At 30.5% G+C, this 24950-nt stretch overlaps 1 protein-coding gene across 1 annotated transcript in view; it reads left to right on the top strand.

Annotated features, from left to right (window-relative positions):
• The first annotated feature begins 3014 nt into the window (after nucleotides 1-3014).
• LOC123701098 (IDLSRF-like peptide) overlaps nucleotides 3015-24950 on the top strand; it is a 60787-nt gene continuing 38851 nt past the window's right edge. The window contains exon 1 of the mRNA XM_045648538.1: nucleotides 3015-3100. The gene's annotated coding sequence lies outside the window, so the exon portion shown is untranslated. The remainder of the gene's footprint in view (nucleotides 3101-24950) is intronic.

Raw genomic sequence — 24950 nt, 5'->3', positions numbered from 1 at the left:
ACGTGTAACTTTTAAAATATTTTTCAAAAAGATGTATTGAAATTCACACAGCTTTGTACAGATTTACAATGATTATTTAATAACTTAGCTACGCAAGTTGGTATGAACTCAAATGGAATATTCCAACATTTATCATTAAAATAAAATAAATTGATGACAATTGACATTGATGCTTTGTTTTCTTACAAAATTTTTACTCATTATTATAAAGCTGAAGAGTTTGCTTGTCTGTTTGTTTTAACGCGCTAATCTCGATTTGAAATTTTTTATCCCATTTATCGAGGAAGGCTATAGCTATAATATATCATCTCGCTGAGATCAACAGGAGTGAAGCGATGCGGGTAAAACCGGGGAGCACAGCTAGTGCTTAGTAAAATAATTGTAAATTATTAAAGTATTAATTAAGAGAAACAAACAAGTACAGTTATGCATAAGCATAACTGTACTTGTTTGTTTCTCTTTCAGGTTTCCGATTTGTGTGTCTCAATAGAACAAATGAAAAGGCTACACTGTGATCTAGGTTACTTTTACCGCGGGCAAACATCTAACTCCCATGGGAATGTCTACTTTGACTACGTAGGCGAAACCGCGGGTAACAGATAGGTATAGATTTAACTTTGTCGTCGTCAGGCCGGACTCAGGTCACCGGTATAGTTAAGCCTTCCCCAGAGAACCAAAACAACCAAATTTCTAGAGTGGAATACAGAAACATACACAAATATAATATATTTACGAAGGCTTACAAAACTCACAGACAAAAAATATATAAATAGAAATAAAATATAGAGAAGTCACAAGATCTGTATATTTGCAACGTATAAAAAGCAATAGTATCTAGTAAGTTGCATTTGGTTAATTATATTTCAAATGTCTAAGGTGCGGCACGAAATCGAACCTGCAACCTGAATTAAGTACTAAAATCGTGCGGCAACAGCCATACAAAATGCTATCAAAGGAGTTTATTAATAGACTTTTAAAAGCTTTTTAATTGTTGAAAAATACCCTAGCCTTTCCAGGGAATTGGTGTTATTATAAAATTTCACATTCAAACTAAAGTAATTAATAATTTCATAAATTATTCAACGTACAACCCGCGTTATTCAAAATGAAAATAGTTCAAACAACAATAATCAATTATCCAATAGCAATATGGGTGATATTCGTTTGTTCCATATTTAAAGCTCATACAAAACCTGTTTTGCCCTCTATATACTACCCGTTTCAGAAAATCAACACATCTTGGAAACAAAACATGTCATACGCTCCATTCATTAGTCATCACTGAAACTATATCTGTCTCTTTCACATGTACGTTTCTGTAATTAGTGTGACAAAGACAGCGCTATATGTGAGATGGGCGGGAAAATGTTAATGGAGAAATATCGTTAGAGCCAAAGATGAAATATTAAAGCGAAATGACATGTTATTTATTTTTACGAATAGCTATATAATATGTATTGTATAAATAAATTGTCACGTTTTACGGAATGGATTTATTTATCTTACTTAAATAAATAATATTACAAATCTAACGTAGTCAGTTTTATAAGACCACAGGGTCCTCAGGATCTACGTATAATAATTTTCGCGTGGAGATCATAAACGGAAAATTAATCAAAAGCACGTTATTATTAAGATTATATTAAATTTAAACAAATCAGTTATTTTTCAATATTACTTTCATTGGACAGTTGTAGTTATTGGCTCTACTTGGATAATTATGAAAACAAGAATCAATACATAATCGATACAAAACCAATTTTTCAATCAGCACAAAAGTCACGCTGAAAATTATTTTCTTTAACCATACTTTTACATTACAATATTTTTTACAAAACTGCCTCTAGTAATTTAAAATTCATATAATATACTAGCTTTCCGCCCGCGGCTTCGCCCGCGTTTTCAAAGAAAAACCCGCATAGTTCCCGTTCCCGAGGGATTTCCGGGATAAAACCTATCCTATCTCTCAAGTTGGATCGAACTGCACATGGTGTGCGAATTTTATTATAATCGGTTAAGTGGTTTAGGAGTCCATTGAGGACAAACATTGTGACACGAGATTTATATATATTAAGATAGAGTAGAAAAAAATATGAGCAAACCATAGAATATGAACTTATCGATTACATTATATTCAAAGTATACTGGCAAAAAACGTGAATGTTTATTTAATATTTCAGGCTAAAAGGACACAAAAATAATAAACTTATATATTTAGTCCAATGACAAATTGTCACATCTATATTATTTATTCTCATAATCATTGGCCGTTACATCTGTCGCTTCAGCTAATATTGTGGTAATATTATGAAACAATACACTTGCTTTATGTTTCACAGTAGCTTTATGGTGTACCTACTCAGCTTTTATGCAAAGTGTTTTTGTTTTCCGCATAGATGTAACTGCTGGTTCTGGACGCGTGAAACTTTACAAGGCTTCTGAAAATTACTTAGTTATTGGTTTTATATCAATAAGTTCAATTAAATTATCGTTGACATTCAAAGAGAGCTTTAAAATCCTCTTTTTTAATATATATACAAAAAGCTCTTTTCATGTGAATAATATATCATTGATTTGCACATGTATAGCCGAGCCGCACTTTGATTTAGTTTTTCTTCAGTAAAGTTCATTTTTTCTTAAATAGAGCAAAAATATACTATTTCATGATATGAGTTTAAATGTGCAGTCTTTGTAAGCCCAAGCTTTTATTTCCGTTTTAAAATACTTCTTATCTAGTCTCTATATGTATAAAATAAATTTATCGTCAAATAATATGTAAAACTTTATGCAAAAACCCAAACTTTCCCAATCCATCAACGATAGCGGTTATTCACAAAATTTCCCCAATGCAAAGCATTCAAAGAAAGTCATTGTCAACTGAATTTTCCATCAATGTTTTTCGCATGTAAATTGTATTATGAAAATGGCGTCGCGTCACCATGACGTACATACCCGCCCAGCCAGAACAGCGTAACAGGTAAAGGTGAAATCAACCCGACTTCAGTAAGCTCCCGGTGCCCGCGGCGAACGCACGTACGACGACGCGGCGACTTGAATGTTTTTTTAAAAAATACCTGTGAACCAGCCGGCGAGTATAACGGTAAGTTGCATCGATTTGAAAATCGAATTTCGATTTTTTTTTTAATTTTCGCGCCTAACGTAGGCAATGGAAACTGTTGCGCGTTGTAATCAACAAGTATGAAGCTTTTTGTAAGCTAGCGTAATGTAACAAAGGAATGGCATTGGCTATTAAATATTTATTACGTTTTTCCTTCGAATTTCCCGGTAAAAATTTTTTATATCAATTTTTCTTCTTGAATGCTAATTGGAAATTATCTTTGTGTGATAAAGTAAACGTATTTCAATTCTATTAAAATGTAGAGCATATTAGTCTTAAGGCTCTATAAATCATTACAATGATATTTTAATTAAGTATATCACCTTTTATACAAATATACATTTCGATTTAACCAACTTCAGATAAAGAAGAAAGCTCGCAATATAATAAGCTCTCTATTTTTTGTATTACCTCAGAACTTTTTGCTAGGTGAACTTATTTTGATAATTCTATTTGAAAGCCTCTTCTCCTTTTATCACTTATTTAATAAAATAAAATCCGATATAAACATAATATTATACCTTTAATAATTCGTATTAAATTGAATTTACCAATGATTATCTCATTTTAAAACTAAACGATGAAAAATAAGATAAATGTAGAGTTACAGTTGTTTATTCGTTACCAATTATTTAACAAATTGTCTCTAAACGGAACATCATTTAATAATAATTATTATCAGATGTACAGTTTAATTAACAATGACATTTGATTAATTATTGTCAAATGATTGATGGCGGACATGTTCTTCGCCATTTCAAACTAGTTATTAACAAGGCTTTTGCGGTTCCAGGATAGATTCGATAGATTGTTATATCGGAATAATTATTTAGCTTTCTACTCGTGAAATAATTTTCAAAATTGGTTAAGTAGTTTTTGTGTTAATCGTAAAGAAACAATGACTCATGAACTCAATAATTATTATAAGTAAGACGCCAAATAGAAATCTTCTTTTTACCTGTTACTCTCCTGTGTCTTATAAAAATAAATGTATAGTTTTTACTTTCCATTATTTAAAGAAAATTCATACATTTATTTATTTTACAGAATGACCAACTTAAATTTATAACATTAGATACAAAAGTGCTTAAGTACCTATTCAACTCAGAATACCCGTTCAATTTGAATTCTAATGCTTCACTTCTTTTTTGCAATTTTTTGTATGAGGTGTTTACTTTTGGAGACTTTTTTTCTATTTAGTTTATTAGATCTTCTTTATGATGTATTTGTACCTCGATATTACCCAATTTAAAGGTAAAATAGTTTATTTTCACAATTTAAAAGATCTGTATGATTTGATACTCTTTAGACTTACAAGTTTGACTTTAAAATGAAATATAGCGGTGTTCAGAGTAATAAATTTACATGAAGCGCGTTCGAAAATTTTTAAGGTTCCCTCGAGATTGAAGAAACTTAGCATCTTCTTGATCATGGCAGCGATCCAGAGAACTTTATTAATTTATATACAAGACTTGAGTAATCCAATTTTATTACTAGCATATTTTTTTATTATTTCCGTGGCCAATTTAATGAAAAACTTGTTTTGAATGAATACGCGACTTTAACAGTATTGAAGCCTACCTACTTAGTTCAAACTTACACGCAAATAAATTAAAATAATTTAATAAATAAATAAAAAAAATGAGTACCTACTTTTTGTATATCCAGAAACCATACAATATTGTAAAGATTTTACGTAGACATTCCGGAATTTCAGTAAATGCAGTCTTTATGGCCTTAAACATTTTAGAGTTTTATAATCAACTTTGCGTTGTTGGATGCCATTGTTTATTCATCCTCAGTTTAATGGATATTTTAAAAGTGATAATTGTGACTGGGGTCATTCTCTTTGAAGACAAACCACAGCTTAATAGGTAAGGTTACAGAGGGTTGATTACATACTTAGCCATTCAGAAAATCGATCAAAGACATTGATTCACGTTCCAATGATACTGCAGCCTAGTTATAGTCCTAGAATCAGGTGTTTATACTCTTCGTTCCGCTAATAACCATTTCCTTAGCTTTCCTCCTCACCACACTAGTTTCCTTGATAAATCCTTTGTAATAACCGCTATCAGACTTTGGAATTCTTTGCCTATAGCTGTAAGACGAGCTTCCTCGAAAAGTTCCTTTAAAACTCTTTTAAATAAACATTTCTCTGATTTAGCTTTTCCTTCAAAATAATAGTATGTATCCTCTTTTATTTTTCATATAATATGTATTTTATTTACTCTCTTTTATCTTTATTTTCATTGCCACCCGTGTACCCATTTAATATTAATCTTTATCCTTTACCTTGGGCAGCCTGGAAGAGATCGCTGATAAGCGATAAGGTTGCCTTATGTGCTGTGAATGTTTCCTTATCTTTTAATATTATATGATGGTATTGTAAACTTTGTAATCTATACATATAATAAATCTGTAGAAGGGTCAATTCTGTACATTGAAAATATTGAAAAAATAAATAGCAGGGGGTGTTACTGGATCGATACCAAACCCAAATATGTGATTAAAAAATTTTTTGTCTGTCTGTCTGTCCGTCTGTCTGTCTGCCTGTCTGTATGTGAAGGCATCACGTGAAAACTAACGGTTCGATTTTGGTGAAACTTGGTATAATTATACCTTATTATTCTGGGCATAAAATAGGATACTTTTTATCCCGGAAAAATACGTAGAAAAAAAAATCTTAATTTTTCTTAATTTTTCCGCGCGGACGGAGTCGCGGGCGGAAGCTAGTGGTACATAAAACTGTTAAATATCATACTTCATATTAAATATTGGAATAAATGAATGCGTAATGATTGTATTAAATATTGTATTATGTGATTTCTTATGAAATTTAAATTCTGATAGATCTCAAGAAATATCCATTTTCAAAATTATTAATCTTGAAATCTTATAACAATTTATTTCAAGACAACTATTTTGTACCTATACCGTAGATTCACTCGTAGACATATAAATTGGTGCTACGAAATTCTACGAAGGCTACGTAATTTCTACGATATGAATTACTAGGTTCATAGTAAAAATGAGCATTACGTACGTATGTACAATGAATAAGGCCTTCTAAAAATTTTTTATTTATAGTTAGAAATTTAAGTTGTTTCCAATATTTTTTATTTCATCTATTTGCTGAAGCAATCATTCTATAAAGCTGAAGAATGTGTTTCTTTGTTTGATTGAAAGCGTTAATATCGGGAACTTTGGGTCCAATTTGAAAAAACTTCTATGTTACATAGCCCATTCATCGATAAAGGCTATCATCACGCTAAGAACAACAGAAGCGGAGCCACGCGGATGGAACCGCGGCGCGCAGTTAGTATTAAATAACAACAACAATATAAACACTCTTCATAAATAAAGCTAATTGTATACGTAAATCATTCATCACTTGAAAAGTACTCATAATAGAAACACATAATACTATTCAACAGTCTATTACTAGAAGACCATAGAAAAGTCTAGAAGTTTACAGGTCAAGGGTAGTGAATGGTGCCTGAAATTCTGTTTAAACCGTCTTTTTACGTTTTGAGAACAACTCAAGTCACTATTTGAAGTACTTCTCTCAACATGGAAAATACGCAGTTAGAAGTCAATTTGAATTTTTCAGAAGGTTTATTTTGTAGATTTGACAAGGCCTACCTAAACTATGTTTTTATTAGATAACTAGCGGTCCGCCCCGGCTTCGCCCGTGGTACATGTTTACGTTTTCTCTACATAAAATCCATCCTCGTACTTCAAGAAATATAATAAAAAAAGAATTATCGAAATCGGTTCAGCCGTTCTCGAGTTATGCGCTTACCAACACATTTTGCGATTCATTTTTATATATAAGATTACGATATTTATATCTAAGGCCATTGAAGATGACAACCAGTTTGAAATAACATTAAATCTATGTATTATTTTTGCGATAATTGGTAAAACTTAATGGATAGAAACTAAACACATATACCAGTGTGAGCATAACTAAAACTCTTCATTCAAATGTTTGGTTTTTATGTATGTAGCTGTTATTATATCAGTAATTGTTATTCCAGTATTAGGAACCTTTAGTTTACTTGTAAAGTACGTTAGTTACTAAATAAAAAAATATAGAGTACAATTTATATCGATAGCATTACATGTAATTAATTTGAAACCTAGCTGTCTTACCTTGCCGAAATTTATTCGAGTTGAAGCTTCTTAATTAAGCAAGGACTTTTTTAATTAGACATTTGTCTCTTTCTTCTTTTTTGTTTTGGATTAACGACGACTTTGGTGATAAAAATTCGTCGTTAAAAGTAGCTAGTGTAAGTTGGTCTTGCTTCTATGGTATTTTTTTGTGTGCACACGGGTTTAAAAGTAAAATCGGTAATTTAATTTGAAAAACTAAAGGGTATTTTTTGAAAAATATGTAGAAAAATAGAACTGTTATCAGTAGTTCTTCTTAAAGAACATTCATTGGTATTACTCCATACTAGTTATCTACTATGGAATAATACCAATTAATGTTCTTTAAGAACATTATGGAAACCAAAATAAAAAAGAAAAAGATTTAAATTAAATATCAATACAATTGCCAACATTTTGTTACGTAGAAAGGAAGGTGTTTTGAACATAAAGGAGTGAGTGATATTTTTATAAAAACCATACTCATAGAAACGAAACGACAAAAACATCACTGTCAATACAGCAAACACTTTGATACCGGGACGGTGTTATGCAAAACACACAGCGCATGAATTCCTCTTACATATTTTACATTTGCACATGAATAGCGGAACCCTCGAACGACAGAGCGTTTAAATATTGCCTATATTCATCTCTACATAAACTTCGTATCTGAATAAACATTTACTTGTCACAGAGAAAACTCATTCGCAACCTTTAACCTATATTAATAAACCAACCGTGTTCTAACCAAATATAGGTCCAGTTACTCTTTGGTGACCTGAACACATTATGCCGGGTCTGGTGAACAGCGAAAGGTTTTCGTAAATATAAAGAATTTCTCGAAAGGTCGGGCTAATTGAATGTAATTAATCAGTCTCATGAAGGGGTCGTGACTTGAATTTATTCGGGATCATTTGTTTTGAAATAAGCTGTTTTGTTGTACGAATTTTTACACCTTTCTAAGGGAAGAAATTGTCTGCCCCAAAAATACAGTACCTACTACATAAATCAATTCGACTAATTTATAAAGTAAATAAATTAGTTGAAGGAATACGAAAAAATAATTTTTATTCATGAAAGCGCCTATTAATATTGAAGTAGCTTTGAAAATATAGTTTCAAATAAATATTTAACTATTCAAGTAATTCACTACTTCTCTAAGAGAATTAAAAACAACATGGCGGACAGACCAGAAATAAAAAGAAAATTAATACTCATACGATCAGAGAGAATTATCAAGAATTATCAGTTATCTATATATTTTATGTTTAAATATATTAAATATTGTTCTGTTTCGGAAAGATATTGAATTTATGATTTTCGGGCCCTATTTTAAAAACTTTTTGGCTCCAGTAATGGTTGCCTAACTTTTTTGACAATCGTCATTCGTATACGTGGGGCTCTACTTTTATTTGATTTATAAAGTTTTCCTATGTAACTTCCCGGTGGGAACATAACTTACTGTGCCAAATTAAAACATTATTAAACTGGCCGACTCACGGGAGGTCACACCTTTACATTCATAATATATCTATCGCGCGTCGCTCACTTGCAAAACTATTGATTTTAATGGCCTTTGTTTCACGCTGGTCGACGCTTTGACGTGTTGGTTTTATGGTATTTAAAAATTCAGATCATTTAGTTAACTTTTAGTCTATATAAGAAATCCTGGCTTTATTGAATAAATGGATACATAATATGTGTGTATGTTATTTTATTGGAACTATATGGACGTACGAAAAGCTTCATTGCATTCATTACCGTTACGTTACCTATTTTTACTACCTTTTTGATAAAGCAAGATTACTACTTGACTTTCACTACTTGATAGAGTACCTAATATTTATCAAATAGGAATAGGATAAATGTTTAAAAACATGTTATTATAAACCAAAGTAATACAATATCATAGATGTGATTACTTGTCTACTAATTAACTTGGATAATCCTATTAAATGAAATGAAATTGAACCTTATTCCAAAGCCCATTAGAACTTAACACATAAACGATTCAAACAATCTTGATACTTGCAATAACAATCCGAACAGATCCTAAAAACTGTTAATGGTTACAAAACGGCTTAAGAAACTCACGAAGAAAATCCATTATCAAAGCTAAAACTTCCCTATTGAGTAACTTTTTCCATACATTAATATTTATTGCGTTGAACACATAAAAGTTTGACAATCGATACCTTATCTGGTGGTTTAACATATTTTGTATTTGGAATAAATTCAGACATTTAGGCGTAATATGAAGTTATATATTTTTTTATATGCGGAAATCCCTCTTATTTATGCATACAATTATGTACTTACTTAAATACAAATTGAAAACAATTTGGTAATAAAGTAATCTATTTTATTCAAATACATACACAATAGAAAAACCTAATTTTTCAATTTCATAACATAAAACTGTTTAAAACTCCAAAGTATTAGATTTCATGGTCTAAAATTCGAATTGTTTACTAAAAGCGACCTCAACGTTGAAAAAGCTGAAAACAAGCTTGTTGACATAGCTAAAAGCAAATTTTCAATCCCAAACATGTTTTATTGAATTATTAAAAATGACTTGTCATGTTCATGTTAGCACAGGTATGAAGAAATATGTTACAAAAATGTATACAAATTGCCTATATTATGGAGAGAAAAGTACAGGAAAAATCGCGTTACACGTAACGGTACAAGTGAAAATTCCTTTTGTATTTAAGTACCTTTTCCTCGGGTTTATGGGACGCTTTCTTATCTGTGTTTTCAAGGATGTTTATAATCTCCTTTTATAATAAGGTTAGGCTTGTAAATTTTATGAAAATAAGAGGACGCTCAGGAATTTGAGTAGATACATAACATTGTTTTGAAGTGAAACTTTAGGCGCGTTGAGAGTAAAATTTCAAGGTCGCGTCATGGCAATACCGTCACGTCATGGAGTAATGCGACGATTTTAGTATCTATGAAGCTTTTGATATTGCCAAAGAAGTTTCACTTCTGATAAGTGTGCTCGGTTCACACGCACTTTTTTATAATAATACTAGCTTACCGCCCGCGGCTTCGCCCGTTTTATCTAAGACCTAATAAATTATATACTAAAACCATCCTCTTGAATCACTCTATCTATTTAAAAAAACCGCATCAAAATCCGTTGCGTAGTTTTAAAGATTAAGGCATACAAAGGGACATAGGGTCAGAGAAAGCGACTTTGTTTTATACTATGTAGTGATATGTAAGACATTTCGACGATAATTTACTGATAATATGCGTGTAATTATAATTATTTAGAATTAAAATGTACCTATACATATTATAATGATACGTACTGGCTTTGCAATAAATAATTCGGCTTAAAATAAATTCTTCATAAGTTTATTAACGTAAATTCTCTACGAATGAATTAAAAAATATCCTTAAAAACAACGGGCTGAAAAATAAAATTCTTTGTTGCTAACAGTATTATCATAATGATATTATCATTCTTGCCTTTAAAAACAATTAGACAAACAATTATTCCAATACCATATTCGAAGGTATTACAACAAACTACAACTGACGAGATTTTCGCCCGCGACTTCGCCCGCATTTTCAAAGAAAAACCCGTATAGTTCCCGTTCCCGTGGGATTTCCGGGATAAAACCTATCCTATGTGTTAATCCAAGTTACCCTCTATATGTGTGCTAAATTTCATTGTAATCGGCTCAGTAGTATCTGCGTGAAAGAGTAACAAACATACACACCTACACATACACAAACGTGCATCCTCATAAACTTTCGCATTTATAATATTAGTAGAATAGGATTTTCCACACAAAGACAACGTGGAATAACATAAAGTTTCAAAAGAAAAAAGTAAAATGGACGTTTCTAGAATACTTCGAACGTTCGGAGCTATTATTTTAAGTTTTAGCACAGTCGATAAACGAGCGGCCATTTCATGATGACGTCACGGAAGAACAGTTTTTCAATTTTTATTCCAGTCTACGCTGTTTTAAAGTTTGTCGGACATTTTGTATTCGCAGTTAGTTTTATATAGAATGAACTGTGCTGGGTTATTCGATATATATTTATGTATGTTATTTTAGATCATGTAACATAAGACAGATAGATAATATTCACAGACACTTTAACACATTTACTTTCATTAATTCCGACAGATATCAACAAAACATATAAACAGGATTTGTTACACTGACCATCAAACTATGAATGCAATCATATTAGGAAAAAAAACATTCAACAAATTTTCTCTAAAAATTTCATCCTTTTCTCTTATAAATACGATCAGTCAGTTCATTAGGGTTGTAAAGATAGTAATTATCCCAAAGAAATCACTCGTAAAGTGATCGTTATCCCAACTATCTCTATTAGACAAGACTGTTTCTGATTGCTTGGTTGTTCGTCCCTTACACGGATCTTTTAGCTATTTTACTAGATTGAGCTAACAAGTAGTATAATATATTGAATATTATTGTCTAAAAAAAATATTGTCATATTTTTTATTTCGCAAAGTACTCATATTAGACGGAATGTATTACACATACTTATTTCTTTATACATAATATGACGTTACTTAACTCAGCATCTTTTGAAACCTATAATTCTGTTACTAGTCTTTCATAAATCATACTACTAGTAGTTTACTAGTTTTCTAGAAAATAGGAAAATACATATTGACCTTCATATTCATATGTTGATTATTAAAAATAGGTACTCTAAATTTATACACGTATGATTATGAGTACAACCTAGAGTACATACGTTTTCTAGGTCGCGCTCCGATCATTAATATTAAAGTAAAGAGTTCGTGACAAAAAATTATTGAATAAATGATCTAGAATAACTATGATCCATGGTCAATTCAGCAGTTACCAAGTAATTTGTCGAAAGTAAACTCAAACACTCGGTATTAACTTCCCTGGAGCTTTGAATTCGTTCGTCAAATTGTAAAGGTATTGAAATAAGATTTTTTGTCAATTTGCTCACGTCGAGAGCCATTTTAAAAGCTTTTTCTTGTATGGACTGAAAACGAAGATAATTTAAACCTGTATAGGTGCTTTTCATTTGAATATCAAATGGAGTTTAAAGAAAATTATCTCGTTTTTTATTTATGTTTGTATGTTGGAATTAATTAGCTACACTTTTGATAATTTCAATGTCATTAATTGAAAGAAAAATACGTTATTGAGCAACAAATATTGTTTAAAGCAATAAAATTCTCTCGAAACAGACGGAGGTGATATTTCATTTCGTTGAATATAAGAATCTTGCACGAAATACATTTTTAATTCAACAATATTCACGCTATAGAGATTTATAACTTCTGTGGAACTATCAGATTGAAAGACTGACTTTACAGCGCGGTTTCGCTTTCATTTATAAAATCTACGTGAAGATGAAATAATGACCAAATTCCTTCGAAACGGCTTTACCCTAAAATTTTTGTCGAAAACATTTTTTTTATCCTCTAAGGGATAGAGGTATTCTGGAAGCACAACGTTTGCCAGGTCAGCTTCTATGACTAAAGAATCTATAAAGGTATTGAGAACAGCATTTAATCGTGATTTAGACTAGCCAACTCTATATATATAGGAGGTACATAAGTTATAAAGTAACGTCCACGATAATGTAGCTTTCCGCCCACGGCTTCGCCCACGTAGACAAAGAAAACTTGCATAGTTCCCGTTCCCATGGGATTTCCGGGATAAAACTTACTCTATGTCCTTTCTCGTGTCTCAAATTATATTACTAACTTTCATTCAAATCGGGTCAGTGGTTTTGGTGTGAAAAAGTGACAGACAGACGGACAGATAGAGTTACTTTCGCATATATAATATTAGTAGGGATATGGTCAACAATACAATAAAATTTGGAACATCTAAACTGCATCACTATGAAAAAGCGACTGATTTATATTCGCCTCACGTTTCTATCGATTTTACGTCCCCACTTCAAAGGTTAACAAGTTTGAATATAACCATAGATTCCTTTGCGATTTAAGCGTGAGATTAAACAACAATGTGGTATAATATTCATTAAAATTACTAGCTCCCGCACGCTACGACAAAAATATATTCTAACTATACAAGTTAAATTTATCTATCTTCAGAATTAAAATCTCGAAGAACTGCTAAGGGTTTGTCGTTTTTTTGCGTGTCTTATATTATGGTTGTGTGTACATGTGTACCTATCTTATATGTTTTTCTCTTTTCTTTTTCTTATCTTCTGTACCTATGTGTGTGTTAAATAAAGAATTTTGTATTGTATTGTATTGTTGTGGTACCTCCTTTTTGTTTGAAAAATCACGTGATAAAAATTGTTCTTAGGTACGTGTGAAATGTATACAGTTTAGGATTACTCATGTATCGAGAACATAGTATTTTATTCACAGGCTAAACTAACAAGCAAATTAAGGGTATTTATTTCGTTTTAGAATTACTTTCCTATACCAATGTCTGTGAACATTTTTTTAAACATAATATTCAAATAAAATATCACATATTTAAACACATTCATATAATCCTTCTGTTCATAATTTATATTTTTCCGTTTTAGCCATATTTCTACACAGAAATTCGATTATATTATCATATATTATGTTGCTTTAATATACTAGAAAGTAGAAATATAATGTTTCAAACTCAAGCATTTAATTTATTCAACTAGTCTTCTTTTAGAAGTGCTTTAAATTTCAGAGCAATTAGGAATCAGTCGTTCAGTAAGCAGCTTCCACAGAGAAGTAAGGAGCTCTAAAAATTTATTTAATACCTACCTACTATACATTTTTATATTGAGTATTTTCAAACTTCCTTTTTATTGTGAAGTCTTATTATATACGTACCTAGTTTTAAAAATTGTTTAGTGTCTCATACAACGTACCGTAAAAAGGTATCTAAGAACCTTTTTGTTACTCACAATTAATAAGGTTGCATAAGATGTGTGAAAATGAATTGATTTTTTCCAGTTGTTTTATGGTACATTTTGATTATAGTACGGGAGCTAGCAACGTTTAAAAAAAAGTCATTTTAGTATAGTTGGGTTTTTGATATACTGTTTCTCTTGCTATTTCGGTTAGAGTCCGGGCTGTCTGGCTGGCCGCAGTGGTTGCGTTTATTAGTGCGCATCTTATCTGCACAGGAAAATATCCTTAATTTAAAGTCATTTTTTAACGCGTAATTTTTAATCTTTTGCCTTTAGATAGATCCATCAGACATAATTTTTTTATTGCAAGACGTTTTTTTCGTTGTAAAATAGGTGCCATACGCAATTTTTATTTCAAAATAACTAAAATGTCATCGAAATAAGTGAAATTACATCAACATGAGTCCGCTTAAAAGGTAAGTAATAACTTTATTATTTATATTATATTATCCTTTTTTAATACTTATATTGAATAATTAGTAAACTAATATTTTTAATAGATGGTTTCATATTTATTACACTTTTGGGTATAAATATGAATTTGATGATATTTGTATTTTCTAGTGCTTGATTTTACGCGAGTATTATACATTTTGAAATTAAAGACTTGGGAAAATAATACAATGAATAAATCGCGTTTAAAATCCGTTAAAAAGTCTTTAATTTCTTGATGATATTTGGTTTTTATCAAGTTTACATTAACGTCCTATTTGAGGTTCGTTGGGAAAAAGGAGGCGATATGGTAGATTGTTGCAATAAAACTGTAAATAGTAAAATGAATATTATATATAGTATAAGTAACATAGTGATTACTTATCCTTCACTGGGACTCATGTTGATGGAATTTCACTTATTTCGATGATATTTTAATTATTTTGAAATAAAAATTGCGTCTGGCACCTATTTAACAACGAAAAAAACGTCTTGCAATAAAAAATGTACGTCTAATGGATCTATCTAAAGGCAAACGATTAAAAATTTCGCGTTAAAAAATGACTTTAAATTAAGGATATTTTCCTGTGCAGATAAGATGCGCACTATTAAACGCAACCACTGCGGCCAGCCAGACAGCCCGGACTGTAACCGAAATAGCAAGAGGAACAGCATATCAAAGAACCAACTATACTAAAATGCTCACTTGTCAACGTTGCTACCTCCTAGAATATTAAAAGTACCTATTCTTTGACAATTACTAATACAAATGTTCGTACTAGAAGTACATTTAAAGACGAAAATATTAATTTAACGTGATTCTATTTTAGTTTAGATAGTAAGTTCGATCGGTAATTTATTCAGAAGTATTCAGTACATTTGTGGAAACTACGTCAGAACTAGAAATAGTTCGTATTGATCGACCAAATGGAACTGTTTTGTGTTATATTTGTACATTTATGAATTAAATTCTTATTTATTTAGTAGTTACATTGATAAGAAATTGATGAGGTTATCTCGAGGCTTAAAAATTTAATAAGAATTTCGGTGATTGCGAAATTTTCAGCGAAAATCGGGACCAGAAGAAAATATTCAAGTAGGTATACCATCTATTTTTGGTTAAACTCTGAAAACATATGATATAATATTAAATATCTCTATGTTATCGAAAGCTCAACATTATATCTTGCCTGTAGTTGTGTTTCTCTTACTAAAAAGGACTGAAGACATATTGGATAATGGATTGCTATTATATTCCTTATAACTTTTATAAATGTGTAAATCGTGTTTAACATTGACACTGTATACTTATCACCAACTCACCATGTATATTGTTTTTCTTATAAATTCGGGTGAGAGGTTTTTCCATGTCATGAGTACTTTTGCATATTTAAACTTTATGACTACTAAAAAGGATATGGAACGAACAGAGAGCATAAAACAGTAATTTTCACGCTAGTAGCGTAAAAGATTAAAATGAATAAACATGTTTTGATAGAGTTTTTAGTACGTTTAAGTTTTAAATTCGAAAATAAAATAAAATCAGTTTACACCTTACGATATAGCTTTTATATTTTATAATCGTTTACATAAATTTCAAGTAACAACATAATAAAAAATAGGTTTGTTCGTATATCTTATAACTTTAGAGTACACTCTACAATTCTACATTAATAAGATATATCTACAGATACTTATGTGACCGCCTCCTTGGTACAGTGGTAGTCGCGTGAGCGTAGAACCGAGGGGTCCTGGGTTCGATTCCCGGTGGAGACGAAGAAAAAAAATGTCTCGGTCTGGTAGGACACAGAAGGCTGATCACCTACTTGTCCCTAAAGAAAATCGATCAGTGAAACAGATGTATGCATAATGCATCTGCCCCTTACCCCACTACGGGAACAAGGGACTTCAGACAGACAGATACTTATGTAGTTCAAAGAAAATTGTAATTAACATCTTATTTACTAGCTAGACCAAAGCGAGACTTATGTTAAGAAATTAAATATTCATTCATTCGTTGTTTCTGAAATACAGTTTTCTCTATCCCTGAAGCCGTAACTTCATATTAATAGTATAATGAGTTCCAGGAAATGACTTATTATTATTTATTCATAATAATAAATGTAAATTAATACATTATTTTATATACTGTAAGTATAGATTTATTATCTGTAACTGTACGTTATACCACGTTATACTGTGACCCCACAGTAAAGTATCGATCGAGGAATATTCGACCCTCCCGTGGCCTTGGCCTATTGCCCAAAAGGTCGCTATCTGTTTAACTTTTAACAATTAGCGGTTTCCATTAGAAATTCGCTTTCCTAATTTACTAGCCTATCCTACCCATCACACTACTACGACCACTAATTCTAAAGTTTATTTCGTATCCTAATTTACCCATCGTTAACTTCGAATCTGAAACTTTATATGGATGTTAAGGATATTAAGAGAACTTTGTTTTAGAGAAAGAAAGCCTATTTTTTTTGAATCTTAGCAAATTAAGATTTTTTAGAAAACGTTAATGTGGTATTCATTAGAAAGGTCGTCCTAAAAATTTTCCATACTAACTTACTCATTACATTTGAAAACTGAAACCTGAAAGCTTTTTTACTTATGAATAATGGTTTATATCATCAAACAACCAAACACCCCATATACTAATTACATAATATAAGCATGTGAATTAAACCTCCTAATACCCCTCTAAGTTTATAATAATAATCAATTAAACTATATAACCATTTTCTTCGATTCAATATATTCTAAAAGATTTTCCACTGCACGGCTGTTGTTGTTCCTAATGATAAAGAATAAAAGGACCCTCTTGGATCCTACACCTGCGACCCAGTGAATATATTCTGCACATAACATGACAGGACAAGAAAAATGTTAGATCAGCGATGTAAACATTTTATTTAAATAAGCCTTGAGGATATAGGTAAATAAAAAAGAGAGAGAATAATAATGGACTGCGGTAAAGCCTGTTTTTTCTCGGCTCTATATATAAGGAATTACATACATTTTGCTCTACAATGCCTATAATATATTTTCAATTATTAAATTATGGTGTTACCAACTTTATGTAAAAAGGTAAAGTGACTTATGGCATGTAGCAGTACTAAGTACTACATTATAGGATTAGAAACTATATATTTTGAACTTTAGCTATAAGTTTATATAACTCAATACAAACAAATACGCAAGCAAATACCTAAGTACTTGTACTAGGTACATAGTACATACATACACACATAACCTTTGAAATCTTATTACAATCCGAGTCCTTTACAAACACTGCGAATCACGCATAAATAGATTTTGTTAAGAGGAAACCATTCGAGTTTGCTCCAAAATTATACAATTTAAACAAAATCATTATTCGACCGTTTTTGGTCTTTCATAAAAGTCTGTTTGAATACGAATAATATGTGGTTTTAGTAATAACTTCGTTTTAGCACACGGTTTCACTCGCACTACGTCTGTTTCTCTGGCACTCATTCAAAGCTGATGTACGTTTCTCGTATTTTTTAAAGGCAGGTTTTTTTTTTAAAGAACGAGAAAAGCTTGTATTACTTAAAAAAATTATCAGAATAGAAACGTCTGGAAACATACATTTATTTGATAATAATTCACACAAGAACTAAAAAACGTTTATACAGTTTTTGTAGTCCAAATGAAACACACAATAAGCATAAAAACTACCAAAGGCAAAAACATTAAACACGCTTCTTGGCTCTTGCTAAACCAACGACGTAAATATATAGATCCCTGTCACAAAATATTCATATTTATTTATCGCTCTCCACTAAATCCTACAAAGGAAACATCATATGTCAAAGGCATATAAAACCAAATTTTCTTACAAAATGTACCACAATGGGCCTTGCTATTTGCGTGGTACTAGCACAAAGCAATTACGTGACTTGAGCGCTAAAGCCTTCGCAGCCCCTTGAGATCCGACCCAGGGGTTTTACATAATCAACCCTTTTTGTTTTAAAGAACTGTCGGAGCAAATTGTACTTGACTTTGATGTGAATATGATAGACATGCGATGCGTTGAATAATACCTATGTTCTTTCCATCTGGAAAATTGCACTTTGAAAATATATTACCCATACCTTTTATCTAATTGTTATGAACAGAAATAAAGCAATAATGAAAACTAGACATATTGTGCATCAAATGTTTGTTGTAAACATTTATATAAAAAAAAAATAAACAAAATTTCCCCTAGATACTTCGCTTCAATTGTTTACAACGTCATGTTACAAACTAGAACCTTCCTCAATAAACATCCCACGAAAAAGTAATCAATATCTGTAAAGATTATAATCTTTATAGTTAGCTTAAGCAATTGTACCACAAAACACATTTTAAACACTAGATATTCATACTCATAAAAAGAAGTCGAGTATGGAATACACCGTGTATGGGTCGGAAAACGGTCTTTGTATATTATATTAAATGACCCTTCCAAAGATTGTCACACACAATAATTCCACTGTAAGTATGCTAAATCCCCTGAGAACACCCTCACGTAATGTTTGGCTAAGTTAAATGTTAAAAGTTTTGCCACAGCTGTTCGCTTTTTGTTATTTTTCCTTTTTTTATAAAGCTTGTCTTTTAAAATAAAATTAAACACAATTTTATTATTAATAACTATCATACAGATATAGATAATTTTATATTCAAAACAAAATATGAATTCCTCTTATATTCTAAAGAGGAAATATTATATTGTTTAAAATTGTAGTAGATAAATTGGCAACTAAAAAGGGCCAATTCAAAGCTTTGACGGCTCTTCTCTGTATAAAATGCTTTTAGAACAAATAATTTATTTCTGTATTTTGACGATGCAAAGGCACTTCTTAGTGAAGTTGAAGTTAAATGTTTGAGTTTTTTTATCTATACCTGCCCGTAGAAAGCTATGTCACATAGCATATTGGCTATTACTAATACCTATCGTATTATTTTTATCTATATCTTCTAGAAATGAGTCTGTTTATGTGTATAAACGAAATAAATAAATAAATAAAATAATTACGAACCAAAATACAATTTTATCATTTTCATACTAAATAATGCTATTTCTACTATTTCCATGTCATAAATTATAGTCATATTTTCAATTTTCAAAATGGCTGTCAGCAAAATTGCTAGTAGAGCCTTAATTACATCTAAATTATCATTTTTATGAAAAAAATTCCAAACTTTGTTACTTAGAATTCAGACTTTGAACACTACTGATGCTTAAACTTGAATTGAGCTATGTTATGCAAGAATGTGTCAACCCTAAAAAAAACAAAATTAGAAAAATCTTAGCTCAAAGAAGTTTACAGCTAAAAAAAATAATAATAATCTATTCTGATTGTACTCAAAAGTTTTTAAATAGATGATCATATATTTTAGTGATTTTAACCCAGCTTATATAGCATAATAAAGTGTGAAATAAAGGAAAAAAAAATGAATTAATGATGGTTCGTTTATTGCAAAATCAATAATTATTATTCATTTATGTGGAATGTGTGGAAATGGATTATAAATATTCTTTTTAATTAGCAAAATACATCATCAAATAATATTTTAATTTAATATCCATACTACATAAAATGAATCTAAATATAAGGTGACTGACTGACTGACTGACATAGTGATCTATCAATACACAGCCTAAACCACTGCGTGTATCGGGCTGAAATTTGGCAAGCAAGTTGGTGTTACGACGTAGGCATCCGCTATGAAAGCGTTATGATCAATTCTTCCCCTAAGCGCATAAAATAGGGGATAAAAAGTTGTAGCATGAAAATTAATCTTTTCCACGCAGGTGAAGCTGCGGGCAACAGCTAGTTATTCTATATAGAGCTAGCAAAGAAAATCAAATTATTTTGTTTTGTATTCAACAACCACTTGTATTCCTTACACGTGCGACTTACCTTATTAACGGTACTAATTACTTTAATTATTTTTAATCAGTAAAGTTGCTTCAGTCGTTGAGAAGAATAATCGAGTAATGCTCTGACTTCGTTTATATTTAATTCCAATCAGGATGGTTGTTTAATTGAATTAAAAAGTTATTTAATGATTGATTTCTTATTTTATCGCTAAAAGGAAATTATATTTCAGCTTTAACTATATTTATAATGAAACCTGAATAAATAAATAAATAAATCTTTATTTTCTCAAATGTTGTTCACAAGTTATTACTTTATGGAAAGTACAGCACATTCGCCAGTTATACTGGCATGCAAACATAATTTCACAGCTCCGCATAATCATAAAAAAAATACAATTTTATTACATAAACATTATTATAGTTAAGTTCAAATACTTATTTATTATTATACATGTCAATATTTATGTTTATAATCCAAAAGGTCCCTTACATTATAAAAATTTTTGCTTAATAGCCACATATAAAGTTTTGTCTTAAACTGTTTTGCGTCCAATTTCTTTAAATCGTCAGAAATATTATTGTAAATTTTAACACACACGAATATGAAGAATTGTACCGCGATTTATACTCGACGTATTATTAAATTCTACTATTAAAAGTTGGGTGCTTTTTGGAATCAAAGATACAGAAAAACATGACATAAAAAAGAAAGTAATGCGATTTTTCAAATTTCTCAAAAAGTCACAAGTCAAACGAAGACCTGAAATAGACAAACCGACAATTTTTTTAGTAGGTAATTATTATAATCAGTTGCTACTTTTTTGTAGTTATTGTATTTACTTTCACGTTAGCTTAGCTATAAATTATAATTTTTGATATCACAAACACACGTTATTTATCTGTAAAGCTGTTGAAATCCTATATTATTGCTATGTACCACAGAACATTCACAAAGGATGTCGTGTATAATAAATTCATACACATATATTATGCTGTTTTGTCGAGAATGGATCAAATGGCTTAGTGATGGAACAATGATTAATTTTGTTGTTTACAGCTGTTAGAAAATTTCATATACCTATATCACAGAATACATAATAGTAGCTAAACGCTACAGAACGGACACTCTCCGCCTCCCGCCAAAATTAAACACTTACCTCACCCCGCACGATCAGACATGTTATGGTACCCATTTCCCGCAAGGACGATACCAACGACGTCTTAGACGAAACGCAACGAAGATTGAGAACATTAATCAAATTGACTTAAAGTAATTTTATTATTTTGGATTTGTGATTATCGTTTTTCGTAGAAAATGGTTAAATATTGTGCTGTTTACGGATGTATTTCATCAGAAAAACGCGAATTTTTTTTACGCTAGTCACACATGTGCCAACCATAAAGCGTTAACACACACATTTGCAGTCTCTACAGTGTGACTGTCAAAACGATAATTTTGTATGGAGTGTCCGGGGTGTGCCTATAGTATAGTGCGAATTACGCAGTATTAAAATTACTACGCTAATAGTTGACTTCAACGAGACACTAAACACCTACGCGACTTCGACTGACTCAGAGGGCTCTCATTTCCCATTTTTCAAGATTTTTCTATGATTCGCGACGCACCTATTTGTCCTATCGTTATATATTTTAGATTAATTATTATAAATGAATGATATATAAATGAATTTTTTACATTTATTAAGATCCTACACTGTCTTTAACTGATAGATAGGCTAAACGGAACATAAAATACTTAATATAAACAAATATTTAATACTAATTAACTTGGATAAATATCAAGACTGCTAAAAATATAACATAATTACCCAGCATATTCATAAATCTCAAAAGTTTCAGCAAAATCTCACTTTTTACGATAAAAGTATTCTTTCAACTTATAATTAATATGTCTGGCGCACGGCTGGTTAAATCTTTGACGTCACTTTATAGAAATTAGTTATAATTATTCTTGGAAATTTTGTCCTTTCTAAGTATATTTAATTTAATGATATTAGTCTAATTATTTCTTCTTTGTGCTTAACAATCCTTGAAAAGTTTTGATGAGACTTTATCTTCTGTATTAAAAAGGAAGGCTGTTTATATGTTAAAATATATAATGTATTCTTCGTTTGAAATCAATACAGCTTCTTATATAAAAATATACACAAACGAGGTGTTTATTACGTAATACAGTAACGAACTAAAACTTGGAATTAACCTTCAAATAGACATAAATAACATATAATTTTGCAGAAAAAGTATATCTTTAATAGAATAACAAATACAAACGTCCGTAAAATAGTTAGTGCTAAATATTCTCCGGTCCGTAAAATAGGAAAAGTTTGTGAAATAAGGCTCTAGAGAGAAACAAAAGCCTGCAACGGAAGGATATTTTACAGCGTGAGTTATTCGTTTGTATGCATTTGTTATGCCACGTATGCTACAATTTTATAACCAAATAATGAACGTCAAGTTTCTATGTGTATTGTATGTTTTCATAAATGTAGATATAATATTGTTCGTTGTATTGTGTTTCGAGCGAGCGTTTGCAAATATATAACTAAACATATTCTATAAAAAATTAGGGAAGATAAGATTTTATTGTTTGTTTGTGACGATTATTTCAAAAACCACTATTAGACGAATAAAAATTTTATCATACATTGTTACCGAATAATTTTTTACGGTGTGTCAACACACGTGAAGCCGGACTTAGCGCCTAGCATATAAAGCAATAATATTTAGTTGATAAAATAAGAAATAATAGTAATGTGAAAAACACTATTTTAGAAGTCTATTTTTCAAAATTCCCTCATTCAGCTACCATAACTATGCTTGTTAGTTAGAATGCTATTTTCTATTCTTTATGAATAACAAGCGAGCGTATTTTCCAACGACCTTTTCTCTTTAAAAGCTCAGGTTTTCTGCGTACCTGAGAAAATGAATTCGGTCTAGATTTTCCAAGCTCTAATTACAAAGAAGAAACAAGCAGCCGTTCATAAAATCAATTACCAAAGCAAAAACTTTATTTCCAACACGTAACATCAGGTTAAGCAATGTGGTTTTATACTTTATTCATTTAATTAAAACTTTGTAATGGATACCCTCTCGTTTACACTTTATCTAGATCTTTGCAAATAAATAAAACTAAGTAAGTAGCTGTAGTTAATTAAATTAACGTAATAATACTGTAATTCTAAATATAAAACGAATTCCAAGAGACTGTCATGAGCAGATTTCACTGAGAATTCTAATGTTATAAAAATAATAAATTTAGTTATGGAATAAAAATTGTTTAATTCATATTTTAAGTAACATTTCTTAAATTAATAAATTTTTGGATTTGACTCAAACTACAAAATGGATTTTTTATTTTACCAATGGAGAGCAATATCTTTATAGAGTATACCAGTACCAGTGGGTTTTTTGAAAATCTTAAGAAGTTTAAACTTTAAAGTTTAAACAATACATGTTCTAATAATATTTGTTTTATAAGGAATGAGGTTAAACACATACTTTTGTTCCATTCTTGTTAAAGTTAAATAATTTACAGAAATATGAGACAGAAAGAACGAGTATTCAATTATTTAAATGTAAAATAATGTTTATATACACGCATAGTCAGTCCCAAGTAAGGCCTAAATTCAGTACATTTTTTATGTGCCGACAGAGAAATGTTGTCAAAGTAAACTTTGATTCCATTCCCTTGGCACTTAGTGTAATACGTAATGCCTAGGAATACTGAATAGCGTCCGTGACCCCAATTTATATTCATAACCAATCAGTCCCCTGGACATCAAATGGCAGAGGAATGTAAATTCACCTGGCCGTCTTTGTGTGATAGTGATTTTCGTAGATTCGTTGGATATAATATGCTAGTATGGTTATTGGTTATGGATTAGATGAAATTATGTTCAAATTGTGTTGTTATGTACTTGTAACCATTATATTATGATTATGGAAATATTTTACTATTTATATTCGACAAGATACATTGGATTTGAATATGTTCAATTGTTTTTAAATTATAGATCTCGTGTCAATTTCTTTTTTCTTAAAATTAAATTAAAAGAAACAGAATATGTAGAAATGCGCAATTGTATTTTCTGTTACTTTCATATTATATAACTTGAAAATTTCTTCATTAGTTTAAGCATAAAGATATAACACACAAACTCAATCAGAAACGAATGATTGTATATTTATGAAACTACGTATTGAAAGTGCTCGTACTATCCATTAAGGTACATTTTCGTATGTAGAGTCTAAATACTTGGTAATAACATAACAAAAATATACAGGGTGTCCCACTGTTGGTATACTAAGCTCAAAGGAGGTTATAGTTTTGAATACGCTGAGAACGTAAAAAATACTTAAAAAATTCTAGACGCATTTTTTTTTCAAAAAGATGAATTCTTAAAACTCTATGTG

Source organism: Colias croceus, chromosome 20 (assembly GCF_905220415.1).
Source record: "Colias croceus chromosome 20, ilColCroc2.1".
NCBI lineage: Eukaryota > Metazoa > Arthropoda > Insecta > Lepidoptera > Pieridae > Colias > Colias croceus.
The sequence above is the reverse complement of the archived record's forward strand: the minus strand, read 5'-3'. Positions and strand labels throughout refer to the sequence as shown.